Genomic DNA, 25,534 nt, shown 5'->3' with positions numbered 1-25,534 from the left:
CCAGGGGACCTGTAGCTGTTAGGAATACAATGAACTTGGATATTGGCTTTAAAAATAAAGAAGCAAATATTTAGGTAAACGGGGAGAGTTGCTGGTATGTTACGGTAGTGCTGGCAAAAGAGCCAATCAAGTAAATGAATACTGGATTGATCCCTAATTACTGTATTGGCTATGAAATTTTCACTTTCCCGTTGTTTATGGTCACACATATATTCTCAGAACTTTGTTAGTTTACGAAATTGAAGGAACTGCAGGTATAAAAATATTTCACAGGCCAAATGGGTACAATTTCTGGATGTTGTACTTGTGAACTAAAATTCTGATTATTCCAAATATTCCAGTAGTTTGAAACATAATATGGATATATTTTGTGTCACTTTAGACTCTGCAAATTTGAAAGTGCTTTTCATTTGGGGATATAAACTTTTAATTAATATGTATGAGGTCTTGTTTTATAACTAAACATTTATGACTAAAATGTTTTCTTTTTGCTGTTCTTGTTCCTTGGCAGTTTGCAGATTCATTCAACTTCAATCCCCACAAATGGCTTTTGGTGAATTTTGACTGCTCTGCCATGTGGTAAGTTTCCCTGTTCATGAGATGCCAGTGGCCTGTCCCCACTGCTCTTCCGAGCTGATAGCCTTTCCAAAAGGAAGCTGGCAGGGAGAAGGTGCCAGAGCCGAAGGGGCACATCTAGTCACTCAGCTCACTGCTTGCTTCGGATTCTGCACTGTGGATAGAATTCTTGCTAAATCTTACCCTGGCTGGAAATTTCTATCTAGAACATGACTGCAACATCCTGGCATAAGAAAAGGGAAGGCTGAAAGAGACGATCTGTAATTTGATTTATCTAGTATTAACAGAAAACAAATGCAAGGAAATTTCAGTACATAATTTTAATTCAGTTGCTTCTGTATTTTTATTCTCAGATTTTCAATCAGTCTTAGTCTAATACTCAGTTTAAGCAATCTGAGTCTAAATGCTAAAAAGCATTTGCTAAGGAAAAATACAGAACCCTGTTTCCTAAGAATTTCCCTGGAAATTCTTAGTAACAGTGCCATAATGCCTTGGTAATATTTAGAGTAAGAAAAAGAACTCAGAAATTAAGGTGGATGATATTACATCACATACATGATGTCTAAAGAAATCGTGCTGATGGGGAGTATTATGGTGACGCTAGAAACTAGTCCCTCCAGACATTTTAGAGTAAGAAGTTGATTAATGAGTCATAAAGCCAGGAGGCTTTGCACAAATTTTGCAAGGTATACAAACAATCAGTTTGCCTTTTTACTAGTTTATTTAAAGGCAAACCACATTTACAGTTTTTTACTTTTTACTTTTGTTCATCAATTTTTTTTTGGTCAGTCGTGTTCCCAAACTTCTGATATGTGATTTTAAAACTAATTAGTATGTGGGCATTTCAGGCTTCATTTTGTCTGAAATACAAAGATTTATAAAAGCTACAGCTGTTATGCATGTCAGTATCCTTTTGTATTCTTGAAGTTGTTTTACTGCTTTTCCTAAAGTGGAACACAGTGAGGACAGTTGATACAGTGTATCTAAAGTCCCTTTTTTCAAGATTTAATTTTGATTGGAATATGGTCTCTTTCTGCTGAGATATTTGGTCATTTGGGAAAACTCTCTAAGGGAGCCGGGGTTCAGAAGGCCCAGGCAGAGGGTCAGCAGGGGCTCAGAGGAACAAGGGCTCTGCCTGGATGCCTTCTGTTTTGCAGGGAGCTGGGTGTCCTCAGATGCCAGTAGCATTCCACACAGTGAGCCCCAGAACCACGGCAGCTGTCAGGGCTGTGGGCGTGAGGTGCTGCTGGGCGGAGCTGACGGGAGCAGGGGCTGTCCCATGCCAGGAAGTCATGCAGAACAGCATCAGCAACAGCTGATTAGTGGGTGCTGATGGGGGCAGGCGCCCTTGAAAGCCCTTATCTCACTGTGGCGCTCTGGACCCTGTGCAGCCCTGTGAGGGCACAGACATTGCCACACTCCCATTCAGGAACTGAAGCTATCAGGAACCAGAAATATTTTGGACCACCGGTCTTTGACGCAAAGATTGACATAATATAAGCAGTGTGATACATGCAGCGTCCTGCCCTCGGGTCCAGACTACAAGTGCAAATGTTAAGGCTGAGAGAAAACATGCTTTGTCAGTGACATGGTGAGAAAGATTTGAACCCTTCCTGGGCTGACGTGCCTGTCGCTGGAGCTGATGTGACCCTAGGATGCCTCAGACACGCCAAAGCAGATGTAACTCGAGCAGAAGGCTGTGTTTCCATCTGTCTCGGGCAGACCCTCCCTGGCATTCGGTGTTTAGTTCAGGCACCAGCCTGTAAAGAGAAATTTGACAGCATGGTAGTCAAAGAAGAAGACAGGCAGGAAGCACAGGGGCGAGGCCATGCCATTTGGAGAAGGGAGAAAGGGCGGAGTGGTTAGTCTGCAGAAAGAATTAAACGTAGGCCCTGAGACCAAGAGCGCTCTCGGTGTTGGAAAGTTTGCCGCAGAGAAGGGTGCTGGGGTTTGTTCTCATGTCCCGGTGGGGAGCACAGCAGTGGGGAGGGGGTGGTTTTGGTACTCGAGGAGCTTCCTACCTCCCTGTGGGTTTCAAAGGCTAAATAAACGTGTTTAAGTTATGATATAGAATGTGCTCTTTCTCTCCTGAGCTGGTGGGTTCCGGGCAGAACAATGGTCAAGGATTTTGGTGAGATGCTGTGTACTTGGGAAAGGTTTTGTTCCATGACACCATGAAAACAGCATGGATATTGATTGATGGAATTTGACTTTGAAGCATTTGTGTTTCAACATAGAAATTGCTAATCTTGACTGCTGGGGGCCTGTGCGTGTGTTAGTCTGCTAGGGCCACCGTGACAAAGTGTCACACCCTGGGGGCCTAAACAACAGAGGTGTTGTTCTCTCACAGTCCTGGATGCCAGCAGTCCAGGATCCAGGGAGGGCAGGCTGGTCTCCCCGGAGCCCGCTCTCCTGGCTGTGGACGGCCATCTTCTGGCGAGTCTTCACACGGTCTTCCCTGGAGTGCCTTTCGTCCACGTTCGCTCTTCTCATCAGGACACTAGTCCGATTGGATTGGGTCCCCATCATATGACTTCAACTAAATTATCTCTTTAAAGGCCCTGTCTCAAATACAGTCACATTCTGATGTCCTGGCAGTTGGGACTGCAACACACAAATGTATCATATTGGGGGGCAGGATTTGGCCGGTAACATGCTCGTCTGACCCTCCCAGCAGCTCTCCTGCTGTAGGGGCTGTTACCCCTACTTTCCAGATCAGGAAGCTGCAGTTCGAGCCATTTGGTTGGTTTGTGTGAAGGCACAGTTATCCGTGCCAAAGCCACAGCCACAGATGCAGTGTTTAATGGCAATAGGGGTGAAGTCTTAAAATCTAGTGCTAAGTAAAAAGAGGAAGATAGAATTCTGTATCTCGCAGTATGCAGACTAAGAGTATGTGACACAAAGCAACACACAGTTCACAAACACACACACAAACAAAAGCCTGCACATGGAACATGTTGGAATCATTCCTTATGGATAGAGATGAAATGAGAGAATAAAGGCTGTTTTTTTTTTTTGTTTTTTTTTTAATAAATGAGCCAAAATCAGGCTCCATTTCTATTTCCACTTTTGTTCAAGCTGTCATTGACCCATTTTCTCTCTAAGTACTGAAAATAGTCCTGAATTTTAGCCCAGGATGTAGTGCTAAGGCAGAAGGCAAATAGTGGGACCATGGCATCCCCTTCCTCTATTCCCCTGCGCACCCCCCACTCCCCGCCGAGAGGTGGGTTCACTGAGCTTACCCCGCGGGTGGTTCCCCTGCCTGTTTGCAGAGGGGGTCAGGAGAGACAGCGCCTCGTAGTGCACAGGGAGTTGGGAGAAGGGAGGCTGAGAATCTATTGAGAGGCCTTTTTTGCACTGTCCTTAATATCATGGGATAAACACAAATATTTTAACAGTGTAAGAGTAATGTGATCTCCATAATACAATAGAATACAGATAATGAGGATGCTTGTAAGAACCAGAATTCAGAGAAAGGCAGTCATCCCTCCACATTCCTAAGAGTTTAAACCAAGCAGGGCCTGGCATGGTAGCTCATGCCTGTAATCCCAGCACTTTGGGAGGCTGAGGTGGGAGGATTGCTTGAGGCCAAGAATTTAAGACCAGACTGGGCAACATAGCAAGACCCTCATCTCTACAAAAAATAAAAAAATTAGCCAGGTGTGATGGTGCATGCCTGTATTCCCAGCTACTCAGAAGGCTGAGGCAGGAAGATGGCTTGAGCCCAGGAGTTCAAAGCTGCAGTGAGCTGTGATGGTGCCACTGCACTCCAGCCTGGGAGACAGAGTGAGACCTTGTTTCTAAAACAATAAGAACAACAACGAGGAGTTTAAACCAAGCAAACAAATGATCCCAGGTGAGGAATTTTTTATAGTGTCTTTTAAAATTTCACTGATACGACAAACAACACATACATGAATTTTTTTTTTTTTATTGCTCTGACTGGCTTTTTGGTATTCCTTAAAATAAGAAGTTCCTCTCTTTTGTTTAATGAATTTTACCAATGGTTGGTCCAAAATTTAACATAAACGCTTTGGTTATATTCTTTAAATATTGAAATGGACAAGATAATTGAAGTTTCTAAAACTGGCAATCCTTACAAGCACAGTAAACACTTTTCATAATGAATTCATTATTTTGTTCATAAGCTTTTTATTGCTCATTTGGTATTTTGAATCTTTTATATGTAAATGTGAGTCATTCTGCCCAGAGCTGTATGTCTCTTTAATATCAGATCTCCAAAGAAAGTTTCAAATTCCATATACACCAAAGGCATATGTTACCTACATTTCATAAAAAACCTTGGTTTTTTTCCCACCAAAATTAAATTTTATTACAAATTGTTTTATAGCATTTGTACACTTCTGTTACATTGGAAAGTTTTTAAAAATTTAGTTTCTTTGCAAGAGTTTTAATTGCTCTAGTAATGGTGAGACTTAATTCTAGAACTTGTGTTCAAACAGTAGACAATTTTCTACATATCTTTTTGGTTTCTTTGTAATTTGGTCTGGGAGCCCTTTAGTGTCTTAAATCCTTTTAGCTGTTTTTGGCACCAGGAGGCAATGCCAGTTCTTGTTTGGTGAGCCCTACCTAGTGTAGACTTTTAAAAAAGAAAACATAAGGAGCCAGGCTTTCAGCCCCGCATGGGGGTTCCTCCCCTCCTCCCCCAGGAACGTGGCCTCAAGGAGAGGCTGTCCTCACCCAGAGGCCCTGCAGTGCCAGGTGGCTCTTGCCTTGAAAGGATGTTACTCTGTGTTGTGAGCACGCGTGTGCACTTGCACATCTATTTAGTTAAGTAAATTCTTCCTCTTATTGATAATATCCATTAAATGTCACAAGGAAATACAAAGCTAGTACCTAAGTATTGAAGAGGAAACCACCACAGATGTATTGGAAATATGGGTCGATGAATAAAGTGTGATGGGAAATTGGAAATACTAAGAACTAGATAAAAATAAAGATTCAGTAGAACCAGTGACAGGCGGCTAAAGTAGCACGTGGAGACAGACTTAGACAGAAGAGCAGAAAGCCGGAAAACCTTAAGCTAAGTGTCCATGTTAACTAGAAACCAGCAACAGAGTAAACCCCTAAGCACTAAAAGGAGGAAAATAATGAAGGTTAGCAACGTGAGGAAGTAGACAAAGACATGGCGGAGAGGGTCAGCCGAGGGATGTGGCCCCTGGCCTGCCTAAATGAATAAGTCCTCTCTGGAAAGATGGATCAAAAATAAAGAGGAAAGTTACCGGTAATCTGTAGTAGAAAATAAGAAGTATCCACAGATACTGCAGAGATTTCAAAAAGCAGTAAGGGAGCACTATGAACAACATCGTGCCAAGATTTGCCCACAAATACGTGCAGGCAGTAACAACAGTAAAACATGCTACCAAAACTGCCTCAAGAATAAAGAGAAAACTTAAAACATCTTGTTGCTAACACAATGTGCCAATAGTTAAATTTTCTTACAATGGACGTATTTAAATTCTTATCACAGTAAATATTCCACCAAACTGCAGGGGATTTATCAGGATAATCAGACGGAATTCACAGAGAACAGCAAAGAGGGCAACTCCCTCTCTTACATCAGGAAGTGAGTCTAACTTTCATTCTAAAACCAGATGAGAAACTGAGAAAGAAAAACTATAAAACAACCTCACAAACTTAAATGCAAAAATTCTAAGTCAAACATTAGCAAATAAAATCCAATGATGTTTTCTTAAAAAACATAGTATGTCATGACCAAATTGTGTTTATTCCAGATATGCCAGGGTGGTTTAATATTAGAAGATTTTAAAATGTCATTTGCCATGTTAACAGCACAGGAAAAAAAGTTATCATCACATTAAATGCAGAAAAAACATTAGATAAAATTTAACACCCATTTAGGACAAAAAGTCTTAGTAAAATAATAACAGAATAGAACTTTCTTAATCTGATAAAAGATATCTACCAAAAAACTCTAGTAAGCCTCTTCTCAATGGTGAAATATTAGAAGCACTCCCTTTAAAATCAGGAAAAAATAAGGATTCCCATAATCACTGCATCTGTGCAACATTGTACTCTCTTGACCTGCACAGTAAGAAAAGATAAAGAAGTAAAAGAAAAGGATCAGAATGGAAGATGCAAAACTCCCATTATTCTCAGATGATGTTACCGTCTGCAATAAAAAGAGAATCTTCACAGTATTATTAATCACAGAACAAAACAAGTGTCTCGATGTACAAACAGTTTTTAAGGTTGCATTTTTTTTACACGTACAATACACAGCACATGTAATTTTTAAAAACGAATTATTCTTTTTAATAGCAAGAAAAGATATGGTTACTATGAGCAAATATATCAAAACCTGTTCAGACTTATATGAAGAGAATTCTACAATATTTTGTAAGTCATTAAAGAAGTCCTAGCTAAATGAAGTGATATGTAATGTACATGGAGGGGAAAATTCAATATCAGACCTTAGTGCAATTCTAATAAATATCCTGGATGGCATAATACTTACACAGGCCGAAAGTAGCCAAGAGACTTGTGGAAAAGGAATATGGTGGGGAACTTGCCCCACCAAATATCGACGTATACGTAAAGCAGCAGAGATTGCATCAATGTATTACCAGCCCAGCCATGAGACGGCAAAGCAGATCCAAAGACAGAGCCCAGAAACAGACCCACATATATTCAAATTAGCATCACTAATGTTTACAGGATTGTAACAATCTAGAATGACAATGACAAGAAATCTAATAGAAAAATGAAAAAAAATTTCCTTGCCAAAGAGGAAACAGATATGGCCCTACTAGTGCAAAGTTACACAGTCTCATTAGTAATCAGAAATGCAAAGTGAAATCACAATGAAACGCTACAGATTGTTGACAATAAATTCTCTCCATACCAAATGTTGGCCAGGGTATGGAACAAGAGGAGCTTTGATGCTACACAACCGTTGCGGAGACTAATTTGGTGCTTTCTGTCAAGTAAGATTGTAGACACCTTCCTCCAACCCTGATACCTGGCCCTGTCTGAGTCCATAAGTAGATGTATATCCTACACGTGCCTCTGCTCAGAGGTGTCAGGAGATGTGCACAGGACTGCTCCCAGTAGCGTAGTTGTCTAATAATAACTGGGAAACAGTAGGAGGAGGAAGAGATTGGATCTGTGCACGCAATAAAATCTGACGAAGTAGTGAAAACAAGAGAAAACAAGAGCTGCATGTATGAATGGGTGTGAAACTCACAAGTCTATTTTTGGCAGAAAAAGCAAGTTGTAGAAAAATACACAGAGAATGATGTCATTTATATTTAAATGTCTTAAGTTTATGTTACAGTATGTTTAGAAATATGCAAAATAGGCTAGGTGCGGTGGCTCACACCTGTAATCCGAGCACTCTGGGAGGCCCAGGCAGGAGGACTCCTTGAGGCCAGGAGTTCAAGAGCAGCCTGAGCAAGAGCGAGACCCTGTCTCTACAAAAAATAGAAAAATTAGCCAGGGGTGGTGATGTGTGCCTGTAGTCCCAGCTACTCAGCAGGCTGAGGCAAGAGTTTGAGGCTGCAGTGAGCTATAATGATGCCACTGCACTCCAGCCCAAAAGCCAAAAACCAAAAAAACATGCAAAATAGTACTATAGATTGCTCAGGAATTTGTGCAGAAAACTTTGAAGAACTACGTGGGAGGGATTAACACAAATTCAGCCTTGTGGCCTCCTACATAGAGCAGGGAGAATGAGGGATGGGACACACAAGAAGATTTTACTTTTATTTAGGATTTGTTTTCTTTCACAAGCAGCAGATAGAGATAGTATTCCTTATGCCTTTTTGTATGGCTTTTACGGTGCATAATATTTTTTTTAAGTTTAAAAAAATAGCTGGAAGATCCTGGCTGAGAGTCAGTGGGGAGGGGAAGTGTGATCTTCACGGGAAAAGGGCAGAATTCCACTAATAGCCATAGATTTCACACCGTTTCTCTCTCTTCCTTCCTTCTCTTTCAGAGCTTGCCCCAATACAGAGACCACCTACAGGAAACCCTCTAGTGGCTCCTCATAAAATGCCTGTGATGCCACAAAACTCTCTCACACATCCCCGGGTCAAAGTGAGAATATGCACTAGGCAGCTTATTATTTCTACCCACCTAGTCTGTCTTTTAACCCTTTAAAGAAATAAAGCCTCAATTATCTTTTATAAATAAATTTTGCCTCTTTCCCTCCCATGTCCTCATTGGTAAGCCACATTCTAGCATCCTATTTCATGCTCACTGGGTTTTATCTTTCAGGGACTCTCACACTATTTGTTTGCAAGCCTAAGCTACTGTCAGATTGACATTTCTTCTCTAGTTTGCCCCTAGGGCAAACTATTGGCCACAAAATTGCTTTGAGATGGTGTCCACACTGCCAAATGAAGTGGAGCGGCAATTACCATATAGCGCAGGCCCTTCAAATCCCAGCCCCAGTGAGAGCTGGGGCCTGAGTTACCCATGGTGGCTATCAGTGAGTGCTCCTTGGGACAGACGGGTGGACAAGGACCCATGTCCACAGCACGGCGCATCTCTGCCTTCCTGCTCTTTAACCTCCGTGTGTGTCCGGCACACACTTCCCAATGCTGTCGGGCACCAGGCACTGTGCCCGGCCTGGACATAGGAGAACAGGCACTGACCTGTGTGGTCTCCTCCTACCTCTGATCCTCCACTCTGCAGACAGCAGCCAGGGGTCCTATAATCCAGTCCTACTCTAGCACTACCCAGAGTCAGCGTCAGACTCCACAGGTTTAGGGCTCAGTCCCCCTAGACTGCCCCTACTTCAGATGCCAGCCTAGGTAGTGGGTCCCAGGGAACCCACACTTATGTCCCACGTGGCTGCAAAGCTGGGTGGAGAGAGTCTCTCAATCTCTGCCCCAGGTTCGATAATTTGCTAGAATAACTCAGAGAACTCAAGAAAGCATTTTACTTATGTTTGCAGGTTTATTATAAAGGGTACAAATGAAGGGGTGCATAGGGCAAGGTATGGGGCTGGTGGGGGGAGCGGGGTGGGGACAGGTCACGTAGGTTCCATGCCTTCTCTGGGTGCACCACCGTCCTGACACCTGGAACCGTTTACCGACCCAGAAGCCCTCCAAACCCTGTCATTTGGGAGTTTTTGAGGGAGTTTTCATTAAGCAGGCAGAGGGAGTAAACCACTGGCATACTCAAACTTCAGCCCCTCGCCCCTCCCTGGAGATGGGGGTGGGGCTGCAAGTTCTAATCCTCCAATCAGCTTTGGAAGCTGTCTAGGAGGCCCCAGCCGACAGTCATCTCATGTGCATACAAAAGACATTCTTATCACTTGGAGATGCCAAGGGCTGTAGGAGCTGTGTGCCAGCAACAGGGGCAAAGACCCAATATTCATTTTTGGTTCTAACACGCCCTGCCCAGGTGCTGGGCGCTCTGGAGAGGATGTGGCTGGAGACCAGAGGCGCGGTGGGGGCAGAGCGGGGTTCAGGGCGCGGGGGCTAGGGGGCTGGGAGCAAGTGCCTGATCCGAGCCATGTGGGGAGAGGGGGCAATGTGGTCCAATCTAAGGTGCTTGGTCACTATCCTGTCATTTGTTCTCTAAAACCAGGGTGAAAAAGAGAACAGACTTAACGGGAGCCTTTAAAATGGACCCTGTTTACCTGAAGCACAGCCATCAGGACTCGGGTAAGCTGCTTCCCAGCCTCTCTCTGGTCTCGTCCCCTCAGCGCTACCCTGGCGGTGCCGAGGAGCCACAGGTGACTACTGGAGTCCAGTGAGGCGCCCCAGTGGTGACGGGGGGCTGTGCGTTCCTGTGCGTTCTGGCTTCGCAGCCCCTTCCCTGTGGTGGGGGTCCGTTAGGAGGCCGAGTCCCCTAGGGGAGGCTCCTGCTCCAGAGTCCCCGAGAGCCCGGCGCTCAGTGTGGGGGCGGGACGGCGCCGGGCAGGTCTCAGCCACGGGATTTCGGTGTGGGTGTGGGCGCCTCCTCCGGATAAGGGAACCTGTAACTGCTAATGACATTAGTCTTTCCGAAAAAGGATGTGCATCACCTTCCACCCGTTAAAGCCGGATTCCCTCGGCCCGGGAACAGAATGACAGAGTCACTGAGGCTGCAAAAGGCAAAGGAGTTTATTGACTAGCTAGCTAGGGTCCAAGCCTCGAGCACCAACAGTGGTCTCTTTCCATGGGCAGGGACCCCGCGCAGCGGGAGTACATGTCTTTTATATTCTTTGCTGGAATTCGTTACAGCCAGTTACTTCCGATAAGGGGACATACGCCCTTTACAAGCTTGTTTACGTGTTGATCAGGCCTTGGCCCCCTTATCAGGAAGCAACTCGTGGTTGTTTTTCTCTAACTGCATTGGAGCATGTTTTTAGCTCTCTGTCACAACCAAGCGTTAAGCAAGGAAGCCTTGTATACAAAAGCGGAATTTGGCTGTTAGCTATAAGCAAAACAAGTCATCACAGAATTAACTAAAATATTGTTTTAGTCCTGTTCTACACACCAATACCACAAGCGGGGAGGGGTGGGAGGGGGGAAACATAAATGACCGAGGTTGAGGCAGTGAGAAAATAAGATGACGGACATGCAACTCGGTGGTTTTGCGAGCAGACCTGCTGTCTGCACCTGGCACCGCTGACACACCGGTGGGCGTGTCCATGCCGCCCGCAAAGCCCAGAGCCGAACTACCGGCAGGCAGCTCTCAAGTACCATGAGGGACACAGGCTGCTCTGGGGCCACGGCAGGGAACGCAGGGCTGTCGGTTCGCACTTTACCTATGTTGTCTCATTGGACGTGGGCCGATGAATAGGGCCAATTAGTGGCAGGCATTGAGCTAGAACAAAAATAAATGGAATCTTTCTCTCTTTTTTTTTTTTTTGTAACAGAAAATTCTGTCCTAATGCTGGTTGCGGGGAAAATGGTCACACTAGCTATTTGGGCTTTTCAGATATATTCTTTATTATTAAAGATGCACATTTGGAAAACAGAAAGGAGTCAACGCTGGCCCAGAAAATGCTCACAATCCCACCACCTAAATATAAACAATGCTAATATACTGTTGTATTTCTTACCAGTCTTGTTTTATGAATTTATTGCTTTTAGTGTTTTAGCTCTATGCCATTTACAAATTTATAAGCTGCCCACCCCACTATATCTCATGAAGTTTTAAAGACTTAGTAGGGACCTAAGACCTATTAAATAGTCCACGGTGTGAGTAAAATCATTGCCGTAAGAAATTGCTGGCTAAGAGGGTCGTCATTTTCTACGTTAATGGTAAATAATTATGCAAGGAAGCTCCTAAATTCAACCAGTTCTTAGTAGTCAATAAGGAAGTAGAGTCCCTGAGAAGCAGATTGGAACACTCCCTAATTACGTTGCTGGGCTGTGGACGCCACTGTATCTGAACCCTGCTACAGGAAGTCTCACTGTCTGGTAGAATCTTCTGCAGGGAAGGAAATGTTCTATAATTCTGCACTGTCCGTCCGCTCCTGAGCACTTGAAATGTGGCTTGTCCACTGAAGAACTAAATTTTTAATTTCTCTTCATCTTAATTTACTTGAATTTAAATTTAAATAGCCACATGTAGCTAGTGGCTATCATGTCAGAAGGTGCATACATAAAGTAAAAAGGATGATCATTCATTCATTTGCATTCATGACCATCATCTGGTTTTTCTTACTGAGTGCCATCCTTTTGAGTGCTGTTGTTTTACTTCCATTGGCTTCTATGAATCACTGTCAGGTTACTTCTGAGGACTCTGGGGCTGACGTTATGTTTGTTTAACCAACCCCGTGACTAACCAGAGGCTGAGTGGTGTAAAGGAAAGAGTCCTCGTTAGGGGTTGAGATAGACTGTGTGGCTTTGGGCCTTTGTCTCAAGGTCACTTGTAAAATAGGGGGTTGAGCCCAATTGTCCTGCCTGTCTTCCCAGCATTGCTATTTTTTATCTTAATTGAGAAAACAGATGTTCTTTCCTGGCAGCCAGGTGGCAGTCAGGGAGTAACACATGACTCCAGATGTTCTTGTAAATATGACGTCGTCCTCCTGTGCAGTGCATCAAGAGCCGTCTATCAGGGTGGATGTAGGTTGTATTAGGTGGAGGGCTTGTCCCAGCTGAGCATGGCGTGGGCCCGCTATGGCCATGTTGCAGCTGCTGTTACCTGGGAATCGGGGGGACACTTATGTGCCTTGTCCAGCCTACATTAGTGGGTCAGATACCCAAAGCACATGACCCCCTTCTCCACCATCCGTGGAGCAGGACTGCAGCACATTCTCATAATTCTCACCTGATTCCTTGCCCAGTGTCACTTGTAGAAGCTGCTGTCTGTGAGACGTCACACAGCGTTCTTCCCTCCCCGTGATCCTCAGAGTTACTGCTTTAGGCGTGAGGGGGACTCAAGTGCAGGCAGCCAGTTTTCATAACCGATGCACAGATAGGGAAACCGACCCGACAGCTATTCACAGAGACCTGCTCTGTGCCAGATCCAAGAACAGAGACAAAAACCCCGTCAGGAGTTCCATTCTCTTTCTTTTTCCAGTATTCTACTCACTCTTTTTATCACAAATTCACCTTGCCCTGCATGAATGAATGAGCGATGAATGATTTGCTTGACCTGAATGCTGACTTACTACTGGGCACTAGATGAAATCTCAGATTTTCATGCTCCTGTAACTGCAGAAAGCAAAGCTAATGGGCGTCGATTAATAACTTAGCATTTCCTGTTTGTGTTTTGGGCATCCTGCTCTCAGGGGACTCCCCTCAAATATGTTATCCCTGGAAAGTGGGACAGAGAACAGCAGTTCCAGCCCCTGGGTGGTTTAAGTGACACAAGAAATTTACCTGGAAGGTAAGAAGGATTAGTGTATGAGCAACAAATCTGTCTAACGGTTTCTTTTTTCTTTTTCCTTCTCTTTTCTCCAGGGCTTATCACTGACTACAGGGTAAGTGGGAGGTGTGTCTCGCACTGTGATCCAAGGTGTGACAGGGTGCTGGGGACGTCCATGGCCATAGCTCCTGCTGCCTTCTCTCACTGTCATGGCCAGGGCCCACTGACAGGCACCTTCTAACTGGGTCCTCACTGGCAAGTACGATGTGGCCCTGCCAGGTGGCAGGCAGCTCTGTGGACCCCACAAATCGGAGGTCTCAGGTGAGGAGGCCCCGCCCCTGACTGTGCTCCTAGGAAGGGGAAGGAGCTTCTGCACCGGGTGAGGTTCTACAGCCCAGCACCAAGAGTGCAGCCCACTGGGGGCTAAATGGGCAGGGAAGCTGGCCGCCCCCTCAGCACAGTACACAGCATTGTTTCTACGAGCTCCGTTCCAGATTCCAAACATCTATCTGGCTGTGACCAACTCACGGAACCTGACGCACAGGTAACCTGGGATCTGCCCCCATGAAGCTTTCAGTAAACTGGAATTGCTCAGTCACAGCTGGCAATGAGGAGTCCTCAGAGAAGAGCTATTCTCAAAGGTTCCACTGCCAACGTCTGCCTTTTGCTGTCGCCCCTGGGTAGCAACCCTGGACGGAAACAGGGAGCCCTGACGGAAGGTCCACGGCGACGCTGCGGTGAGTCAGGGAGCACACATGGACCCTGCCTGGTAGGACGCTGGACACAGGGGCCCCTTAACTGCCCTAGTCAGCGCCTGTCAGCGTCACTTACTGCAGTGATGACAACACAAGGCCCCACGGGGCTGTTGTCTCGGGGGCCCCAGCACGCTGGCCAGGGGAGCCATCCCTCAGTCAGGCCCGAGCAGGGCAGAGGGGGCATGGCCTGAGCTGCCTACACCAAGTTCAACAAGGCCATCGCCCTCCAGCCTCAGCCACTCTTGCGGGGCTGTGACCGTCCCCCCAGCTGCTGGTTCTGAAACCGTCCTTCCACCTCCCCCAGTCGGCTACTTCAGGGACCACTCGCTCACATGAAAACAAAGAAGTTTTCCTTTGTTCCCTAAAGAAGGTCAATATGGAAACGAAACTGGGCAGTGGTGTGAGAGGGGAAGGGGTGGGAGACGAGAGGTCTGCACTTAGTGTACCCCAAACACCACGCAGGTTTGGCACGGCCCTGCAGTCTAGACACCTCCAGCTGACTGACCACCAGGTGACCGGTCAAACACAGCATCTCTTTTCTTTAATTGCTTGATAATGAACAACCCTGTACCTATCCCTCAGCATCCTAAGAAAACCCCATTTTAAGAAAACCTCTCTCAAAAGAGAGAAAGAGGTGATTATTTTGCCTCTGGAAAAGGAATCCCTGAGGCCTCCTTTAAGTGTTGTCTTGTCTCCTACACCTGGCTTCTTGAGATGAGATTCCAGACCAAGTCCAGGCCCCGAACAGTTCCCTAGACTAGGGGCCCAGCAAACTGTGGCCCATGGGCCTTTTTGTGCATAAAGATCTATTGAAACAGACACTTCCATTTGGTAACTATCGTCTGTGGCCACAGAGGCAGACTCCAGCAGTTGCAATAGAGGCCATATGACCCGCAAAGCCGAAAATATTTTCTGTCTGGATCTTTACAGAAAAAGGCAGCCAGTCTCTGGTCTAAACAGCGAAAGGCTCCTGAAGCTCATGTGTCACCCAGGCACAGTCCCCGCGGCTTCCTTAACACCCACGGCTCCAAAGCTGCCCACCGCTCTTCCAGGAAGGGAGCAGAGAGGCTGGGGAGGCGGGGCAGGGCACCCCGGGGAGAAACAAGTAAAAGAGAAGTGAAGACAATTTAAGGTCTTCAGAAAAAAAAAAAAAAAAAAAGGCATCTCAAAAAATTCATGAATTCATGAGAATATATAATTAGATATACAAAATTATGACCCTAACATAAAGTTTTAACTAGTCCTAAACCAGAGCACATCTGCTACAGGCCAGCAGGCATAATAACAATTATAACAACAATAGTAAACCACCTTGGATTTCTGCAGTGCCTTTCTTCTAGTAAGTTCAAAGCACTTCCTTCTAATATTTCATCTACCTTCATAACATTTATGAAAACAGATGAGAAAACAAGTTAAGCTATAACAAAATTGGATGTGAGGTTTCTTAACTTCAGATGACCATATAATTTCTCACCTAATAAACCAGTATTCATTTGTGAGCAAATGGGGAGGGTGCAATTAACGATTACACTTAGACAACAGGTGTACCCCAGAACTGTCCCTGCATTGATTCTCACTTTAATGACCTGCATTCCAGAGAGAAAATAGAATGAGGAAAGTGCAGTTTATAGGATTTTCAGCACATCAAATGCCCACAAACTTACTTCCTGGGAGTATAGAATGTAGCAAACAGAGACATGAGGTTGGTGCACAGTAACTTCACAAGCCCAGAATCCTAAGATGCAGCTGAGCTGCTCAGCTTCAGGCCTGGGCCACAAAGCTACTGGCACATCCACCTGTCATTAGGACGGAGCAGCAAGAGATCTGAGGCAGAAGGAACAGGAGGCCCAGCGGCTGCACTGGTGGCAAAGGCGCTCTGCAGCTGCAGGCGACCATGGCCTCCTCGGAGGACCCAGGCCCAGAGCTCAAAGCCTGTGTCTTTCCAGGAGAAGGTGGAAGGGTGGAAACTGATTTTTCAAACTGTATTGTGTGTTGGCTGAGGGAGGAAAGAGGGAGCCAGGAGGGGAGAATGATCAGCCTTTGTTGGCTGTTCAGCTTTCTGCCATACAGGAGACACCTCATAAATGTCTGATGAACAAACGATTGATTGAATGTATTTCCCTGAAACAGATTTAAGTGATGGAGTTATTAGCTTCAGTATTACAATAACATTTGTAGTCGTAGCCCCAGTCTTCAGAGGGCTCCACAATGTGTCCTATTTTCCTCCCCTTTAGTCCAGACCCCTCTCCCAAGTCCTATGAAGTCAGAATAACAGTAATACGTTTTAAATTATATTATATGGTTGGCATGATGATTAAAAGATTTAACATATATGAGGTGCTTAGAATAATGCCTGCCCACCGTAAACATTATCTAAGTGGTTATGGTGCTGGTGATAGAATCCAAGCACCATACCACAATTTCACATGGTCTAACACACATCCAGTGTGAGTCCCAGAAGGAGTAAAAAAGAAAGAATAGGGCAGAAGAAATATCTGAAGACCTAGTACCCAAGAATTTTCCAAGATTAAAAAAAAAAAAAAAAATTACAAACCTACGATCCTAGTTTAGAGAACCCCAAGCAAGATCAGCACAAAGAAAACCACACCTGAGCATCACAGTCAAAATGCTAAAAAAAAAAAAAAAATTCAAAGATAAAGAGAGAAATCTTGACAGCAGCCAGAAAAAATTACTTATGTGGGGTAAAAAGGGATAATAAGTGTAGCTGACTTCCCGACAGAATCCATGGAAGCCAGCAGACAATGGAGAGACATCCTTCTAGTACTGCAAGAAAAAGTCATGTCAGCCTAGAATTCTATACCAAGCAAAAATATCTTTCAAAAATAAAGGCAAAATATAAAAAAAAAAATGCAAGAAAAAAATGAATGCAAAATAAAATTTTTTTCAAACAATCAAAAGCTGAGCAGTGGGCATCTCTATAGAAATGTCCAACAAGATTCTTCAAAGAGAAGGAAAATGATCCCAAGTGGAATGTGGGATCTCAAAAAAAGAATAAAGAAAGAAAAAGAGTGTTAAATATGGTAAATATAAAAACATCTTTTTGTTTCTGATATAATTTTTTTTTTTTTTTTTTTTTTGAGACAGAGTCTCTCTCTATTGCCCAGGCTAGAGTGAGTGCCGTGGCGTCAGCCTAGCTCACAACAACCTCAAACTCCTGAGCTCAAGGGATCCTCCTGTCTCAGCCTCCCAAGTAGCTGGGACTACAGGCATGCACCACCATGCCCGGCTAATTTTTTCTATATATATTTTTAGCTGTCCATATAATTTCTTTCTATTTTTGGTAGAGATGGAGTCTCGCTCTTGCTGAGGCTGGTCTCGAACTCCTGAGCTCAAACGATTCCGCCCACCTCGGCCTCCCAGAGTGCTAGGATTACAGGCGTGAGCCACTGCGCCCGGCCTGTTTCTGATATAATTTTTGATTATCTAAAGCAGGGATCACAAACTACCACCCAAAGGCCAAATCCTGCCTGCTGTTTCTGTAAATAAAGTTTTATTGGAACACAGTCATGTTCATTTATTTCTGTCTCATCTGTGGCTGGTTTTGTGCTATAATAGCAGGGTTAAGTAGCTGCAATGGAGACTCTATGGCCCTCAAAGCTAAAATATCTACTGTCTAGCTCTTTACAGGAAATTTGCTAACCTCTGGTCTAAAGCTAAGAAAAACCTATCTGTTATGGGTTTTACAATGCATATAGACATAATATTTTATGGCAACAACAGCACGAAGAATGAAAGGCAGAAATGTTGTACGGTTCTTATACTACACAGGAAGGAAGACAGGGATGAGTTAGAGATGTATATTGTAGGTCCTAGAGCAACCCACTAAAAAATAATAATAGAACAAAGAGGCATAGCTAACAAGCAAAGAGCAGAGATAAAGTACAATTGTAAAGCATACTCAATTACTCCAAAAAAAAAATAAAGACAGAAAAAAAGAAAGATGAAACAAAGAACAGACTGGACAAAAAATGGGGGGGAATGCAAGATGAGAGACTGAACCCAACTGTATCAAGAATTGCATCAAATACATGGTCTAAGCACTCCAATTAAAAAGTAGCAATTGTCACTTTCTTTTTTAAAGAAAAAAAAAAACAAAGTAAATCTTAAATTATGTTGTCTACGAAGAAACCCACTTTAAATATAAAGACTCAAGTAGTTAAGAAGTAAAAGTCTGGGAAAACATATGCCATACAGACACCAATCAAAAAAAGCTGGCAAAGCTATATTTATAGCAGACAGAATAGAATTCAGGACAGAGAATATTACCAGGGATAAAGATGAACATGATATTAGGACAAGCGGGTCAATTCTCCAAGAAGGTACAACAAGACTAAATGTGTATTGCCCCTAATAGCAGAGCTTTAAAACATAGGAAGCAAAAGCTGACAGAAAGGAAAATAGACAAATCCAAAATTATAATGGGAGATTCCAACATCTCTCTCTTACACTGACAGAACAAGCACACAGAAAATCAGTGAGGACAGGAGAGATTTCACCAGCAGTGGCAACCAGCTAGACCTCACTGGAACTTATAGAACGCTTCATCTAACAATAGCAGAAGCCACATTCTTTTCAAGCACTCATGGGACATTCACCAAGTAGACTTACAAACTGGGCTAGAAAACAAATCTTAATAAATTTAAAAGGATTGAATTTATACAAAGTATGTTTTCTGACCACAATAGAATTGAACTAAAAATTAATAACAGAAAAAAATTGATGTTAGCCAAGGTTATCTGGGGTGTAGAAAAACAGCATTCTCACACATTGCTGAAAGAAGTGGAAATTATCATAGACTTTCTGAAGGTTAATTAGTTTCCATGTACCAGGAACTTAAAATTTACATCCCTTTAATCCAGCTATTCTATTTCTAGAAATGTATGCTAAGGAAATAGCCACGGATGTGGATAATGACTTAAGTACCAGAATACTCAACACAATGCTATTGCTAATAGCAAAATTTTTTAAATATCGAAAATGTCCAATAATAGTAGCTTAAATAAGCTTTGTTATGTTCATATAGAATACTATGTAGTAATACACCAGAAAAATATTAGCATGGGAAAATGTTCACTATAAAATGTTCACATGAAAGAAGTAGATTATGAAACAACACACACAGTATATCCCAATATTGCATGTGTGTGTGTGCATATAAAAGACTAAAGGACATACGTTTGTGTCTTAAACCATTTGTGCTGCTATAAAATATCATAGACTGGGTAATTTATAAACAACTGAAATTGGCCGGGCATGGTGGCTCACGCCTGTAATCCTAGCACTTTGGGAGGCCAGGGTGGGAGGATCGCTTGAGCTCAGGAGTTCGAGACCAGCCTGAGCAAGAAAGAGAGACCCCATCACTACTAAAACTAGAAAAAATTGGCCAGGCATAGGTGCACACCTGTAGTCCCAGCTATTGGGGAGGCTGAGGCAGGAGGATTACTTGAACCCAGGAGTTTGAAGTTGCTGTGAGCTAGGCTGACCCCATGGTACTCTAGCCAAGGCAACAGAGCAAGACTCTCTCTCAAAAAACAAAAACAATATAAATTAATTTCTCACCGTTCTGGAGCTGGAAAGTCCAAGATCAAGGTACCAACAAGTTTAATGTGTAGTGAGTGCTCCTCTCTGCTCCCAAGATGGCGCCTCATTGCTGTGTCCTCACATGGTGAAAGGAGAAGAAAGGCGAACTTGCCCTTCAAGCCTTTCAATAAGGCACTCATCCATTCATGAGGGCAGAGCCCTCATGGCCTGATCACTCCTAATGGCCACACCTCTTACTACTGTCACATTGGGGATTAAATTTCAACATGAATTTTGGAGAAGGCACAAACACTGAAACCAGAGTAATATCCTAATGTTAACGTCAGTTATCTCTGACAATGGAATAACAAATAACTACAATTTTCTTCGTAATGCTTTGCTGCATAATTCAAATTCTGTGCAATAAATAAGTATTGCTTTCAGAATCATGAAAATAAGTTGTACTTAAGAAAAAATTTTCTGCAGTTTGCTGTTTGGAATACATTTTATTATAGCTAAATTAAAGTCTACTGCTGTATCATACAGAGGTGCAGATATTTTGTTTGTTTGTTTAAATGAAACAAGTAACTGTTCAGCAATCTTCTAATAATAACCTCTGAAGGTGGGGGTGGGGTAAGAAATTAGAGAGGTAAAGAGAGAACAGAGCTGCGCAGCAACAGGAGGGGCCCACGGTGCAGGGGAGGGGTTCAGAATGCCAGTTCAGCTGCGAAGATGCACACATACGCAGACAGAGACGGAGTAACAGAGAGAGGTCAAGACAAAGAGAGAAACAGAGGACAGAAACAGACAGAGAAAAGGGGACGGAGAGGGAGAGGGAGAGGGAGAGAGATGCCCAGAGATACAGAGACAGCAGAAGAGAGAGAGCAGGCATGTGCTTTGGCCCGCAGGCCACACTAGGTCCCTCTTCCTCCTGTGTGTCTGTTCCCCCACCTTGCAGGGTCACCTTGGGTCACTCTGGTACTAGCTTGCTCTGCCCAGGAACCAAGCACATGTAAAATTCTACCAGCCAGTCTCTCCTTTAAGTTAAAGAGCTACTTTCTGGAGTGATGTTCTTTGCCTCGTTTTAAAATGGGAAGCACTCTTGGATGCAGTGAGTTGACAAGCCTCTATATTTTAGTGTGAATTATTTAAATCAACATATTTAGAAGTGCCACAGGCAAGACACTGTGTTGAGGAGGAAATGAAAACGATTCAGAATTCCTGGGCCTGACAGAACCTACGGGAAGCCTCCAGTTCCCTTAGGATTAGTTGGGCAAATACCTGGCTCATTAGAGGAGCAGAGCACAGTGCGGGTAGGGCCAGGGAGTCTGGCAGGGGTGTGGTGGTTTTAGAATGTCTCCACAAGGCCCTTGAGACAGCTCCCTCAAGAGGTGGAGCCTAATCGCCTCCCTGGGTGTGGGCAGGACAGAGCTATTTGCAGCTAAGGAACAGAGTAAGGCGAAAGTGACAGCGCATGATTTCAGAGACCAGGTCACAAAAGGCATGGTGGCCTCTCTCGAGATCTCTCTTCCTCCCTGCCGCCCTCTCCACTCGCTCTGAGGACAGCCAGCTGCCACACTGTCAGGACACTTTGTCCTCTGGAGAGGCAGTGTGGCAGTCCCCAGCCACCCACGGGAGGGGGCCTTCCTCAAAGCGGCTCCCCCGGCCCCAGCCAAGCCTGCAGACCACCGCAGCCCGGGCGACAGCTTGACCTCTCAGGGTCCTTGAACCAGGACCACCGGGCTCAGCCTCTCCTGTCTTCCTCACCCGCAGTGACTGTGAGATAATATTTGTGGTTTCAAACTGCTATATTTTAGGGCAGATTGTTGTGCAGTAGCAGATCATTAAGACAAAGGAAAGAAAGAGGAAAACGTGGAGTCAGGGTGGGGACGTGGTCTTCTCTTTTAGCTGTGATTTCTCATTCACTTCCTCCCTTCCTCCCACCACATCTTTGCCTCTGCCTAGGGCAGGGGCTGCAGGGAAGAAAGGAATAGGGCGGTGCCACGCAGGAGGCCGGGGATTCATCGCATAACACCACCACTGGCTCCATCCTGCTCGGAGAGAGGCCAGGCCCTGACACTTAAAGTTGCAGGGGTCAGCGCTGTGCCCATTCATTCTTTAACTCATTCATTCATTCGCCGTGCCTGGCGTTGTGGCACATCCCCACGGAGACACAGGAAGAAGCAGAACTGGCAAGAGGCCTGCCCTGGTGACACAGACCAGGGTACGAGAATCCCAGTCTCTGCCACCTGTGTCACACCACTAATCCCAAGAGAGAGAGGGGGTTACAGATTAAAGAATGAAGTCTCTGGATCTTAGTCAGCTGATTAAAAAAAAAAAAAAAAAGAATGGAAGTCTCGACTGGTGGTTCCCCCTGGGTTCAAACAGGTCTCTGCGGAGGCAGAAACACAAGCATATTCCCCCTTTCTAGAATGAGGAACCCAGCAGGAAGAGCGCAGCATCCAGCCTGCCGGCCGCCAGCTCCTCCCGCCAGCACCCCCGGTACACGCAGGCCTACGTGTGCCCCTCCTACCCGCTGCCAGACACTGTCCCCAGCCCTGCTCGGGTCTACACACCTGTCACTGCGTGGGTTCAGTTCCAGGTGCTGCTTGGGAGGGAAGCCGAAGCCTGATCCCGAACGCAGGCAAAAAAGCACGTGACTGCGTGGCCCGGCATCGCCGGCCAAGGCTGTCCCTCGACCCGGCAGTCCTGGACTGAGCATCCGGACAAGTCTAGTCTTGGTGAACGAATCCAGGGCATCCCCTCAAACTGCCCCCTCCAGTTCCCACCTTCTCCCTGCGTCTGGCATCCCGGTGCTGGCTCTGTGCCCCTGTCCCACTCCTGCCCTCCAGCTTCTCCCTCGCCTCTCCCCGGTTCTCCCACCTGCGTCTGTGCTTCAGCTCCCCAGCACCCCGCGTGCTCACTCGGCCCAGCGCTCGGGTTTCCGTGTCTCCCACCGTGTTGGCTGGTAATTCCCCACCGGGCAGCCACACGGAAGGAGGGCCCTGGGATGGAGGGAGTCCTGAGGTGGCTGGAAAACGCCCACGCAGGAGGCGGGTGGGCTGGGAGGGAAGGCAGACAACCGTGAACTCTGGACGTGACTCCTGTGCCAGGACCTTTCATGTCGATATGTGGTTTGAGGCCAGAAATGTTGGCATTGTTGTGAAGGAGTCTGTGTACCTCAACTACATCAAGGATGTTTTGTATGACAATGACAGAGAAGAGGAAACTCTTCTTGTTGTTACAAATGAGAGAATTCTCCTTTATTTCTCAATGGTGACAGCAACTGGGAGATGCAGTGATTGAGGTCTCTGGTCATCTGTTACCTCCCCAAAATCTTCAGCCTTTGGGGGACAGTGCCTCCCACTTGTGTGCAACCAGAGGATAGTTTTTGTGAGTCCCATTAGTAATTGTCTGCAACAGACATGCTGGGACTTCTACTGTCATCCCTTAGGCAGCTGAGCTTCCAAAAAACAAGGTTGCTTGTCCTAATAGCTTTGTCAATTTCAAAAACTGCTACAATGTATATCCTTCAAGCTTGCTAAAACTACCAGGGCCAGCTTCTGGAGCCAGTGCGTTTAGGTAACCAAAATGATTTGCTAAGCTCACTGAATCCTGGAAGTTAAGAAGTCAACAGGTATTGTGCTATGGGCCCGAGATAAGAACCATCCTTCTAAATAACTTAAAAAATCACTTAGTATGTAGGGCTCCTTAACCCTCCTCTGTGAAGGGGGCAGGAACCAAGCCTGGAGTATTGGGATGACACAGCACGGCAGGACCCATAGGGGTGGACAAGACCTCTTGACAGTGGCAAAAGCCCTGCCCTAAGCAAGTCAGCCCCCTGGCAGGGGTCCCCAGGGCACCCCCTTCAGCCCGGTCTAGAAGCTAGATCCAGGAAACAGGAGAAACTAAGTTAAGTGCTTTTCTACAACAAAGAACATTGTTAAATTTTTAGTGTAATCATTCCAGAAACATTTTTTTTTTAAGCTGTAGTGATTATGTCTTCTGTGTTCAGCACTGCTGGGACCGGGACCTTGTTTTCTTGGGAGGCCACTCTTGGAGCCCAGCTGCCATGGCCAGCATCCACAGCTGAACTTGTAAGTGACGAGCCTCAGATGGCTCCAGCCAGCCTTTTAGCTGCCCCAATTAACGCCACCTGCCACCATCCCCCTGAGCCCTGCCCAGGTTGCAGATCGGCGAGCAGATCAAAGGACTGCTGATGCTTTAAGCCCCCAAGTGCAGGTGATTTGTCACTCAGCAGTAGATAACCCGAATGCCCCTCAGACCACTCTGAGCATAGAGCTTATCTGCCCCATTATTTAGGGGAAACCCACTTCTCATCTATCAGCAAATCCAGTTGATTCTGCCTTCAAAATATATCCAGAATCCAACCACTTCCCTCCCTGCCTGCTCCAAGGCTCTGTCATCTTTCAGGATGGTGACCACAGCCCCTAAGGGCTCCCTGGGTCTAGGCCTTGCCCCTCTGCCCGACTCTCCATGAGTCTTTCACAGTCCCAGTCTCTCTTTTGAGAGATTCTTGTGCCTGATCCATTAATGTCATCATGTCCCACTAGGAGAGGGGGATAATTGCTTTCAGTGGCCCCCATACTCTGCCCTGCACCCCTTTACTCGCTCACCATGCTGTACCCCCTGCCTCCGGCCTGGCATTCTCCAACCTCAGGGTCCTTATTCTCCCGGAAGGCTCCTCCCCCAGGTCCCCGCAGCCTTTGCTCCCTCCCTCTTCCCTTCAGGTCTCTGCTCAAATGTCTCCTTCTGGAAGAGTCCCACCACCACCCCACCCTGACCCAACCTGGCATGCCCAACCCCTCGCCATCTGCCTCCCACTGTACTCCCCACTGCTGACATGCTATGTATTTATTTATCGGCCACATCCTGTCTCCTTCCACAAGTAAGTATCGCTCCGAGAGAGCAGGAACCCTGCTTTCTTTACCGCTGCTTCCCCAGGAACCAGACGGCACCTGGAACTAAGGGGCACACAATGAGTATTTGATGAACAGGTGTATCAATGAACGAATGACTTTGCCGAAGGGCACTGTCGACACAGAGGTGAATGAATCGGAACAGTCCCACCTTGGTTCCTGCTCCCCTAGGATAGCTTTTTTTTTTTTAAATACACAACGCAGCACAACTTGAATTCTTTTTTTTTTTTTTTTTTTTCTAAAATTACATTTTATTTTATTTTATTTTTTTTTGTTTGTTTGTTTTTCAGCTCATTAAGGGGGTACAAAAGATCAGGCTATATACATTGCCCATGCCTCCCCATCCCCCCGAGTCTGAGCTTTAGTTGTGTCCATTTCCTAGACAGTGCACATCACTCTCATCATGTAGGTGTGCACTCCTCCCCTCCCCCCACCCCATCCCCCCCAGAGAGAACTTCAAACGTGTCCATTCCCCAGGCAGTGCGCATCGCACTCATCAAGTAGGTATACACCCATCCCTTCCACCCAGCCCCGACCTCTGTCCAATACCCAATTGGTGTGAATCCCAAATGTGCTCTCAGGGAAACCAGTTTGCTGGTGAGTACATGTGGTGCTTGTTTTTCCATTCTTGGGATACTTCACTTAATAGAATGGGTTCCAGCTCACTCCAGGAGAACCAAAGAGATGCCATATCGCCATCATTTCTAATAGCTGAGTAATATTCCATGGTATACATATACCACATTTTGCTAATCCATTCATGAATCGATGGGCATTTGGGTTGTTTCCATATCTTCGCGATTGTGAATTGTGCTGCTATAAACATTCGGGTCCATCAACAAGTTAATGACAAGGAAAATACTGAGGATTTTCCTCACTGCTGGACACATTCACTTACTTAGTAAAACATTTAGAAACATACTCTGC

General features: G+C 45.4%; 1 pseudogene; it reads left to right on the top strand.

The window, feature by feature from the left end:
- Positions 1 to 22,299, top strand: part of LOC138385878 (aromatic-L-amino-acid decarboxylase-like) — a 59,393-nt pseudogene extending 37,094 nt beyond the window's left edge.
- The last annotated feature ends 3,235 nt before the right edge of the window (positions 22,300 to 25,534 follow it).

The sequence above is a fragment of the Eulemur rufifrons genome, chromosome 7, assembly GCF_041146395.1.
Source record: "Eulemur rufifrons isolate Redbay chromosome 7, OSU_ERuf_1, whole genome shotgun sequence".
NCBI classification, from domain to species: Eukaryota; Metazoa; Chordata; class Mammalia; order Primates; family Lemuridae; genus Eulemur; species Eulemur rufifrons.
The sequence above is the reverse complement of the archived record's forward strand: the minus strand, read 5'-3'. Positions and strand labels throughout refer to the sequence as shown.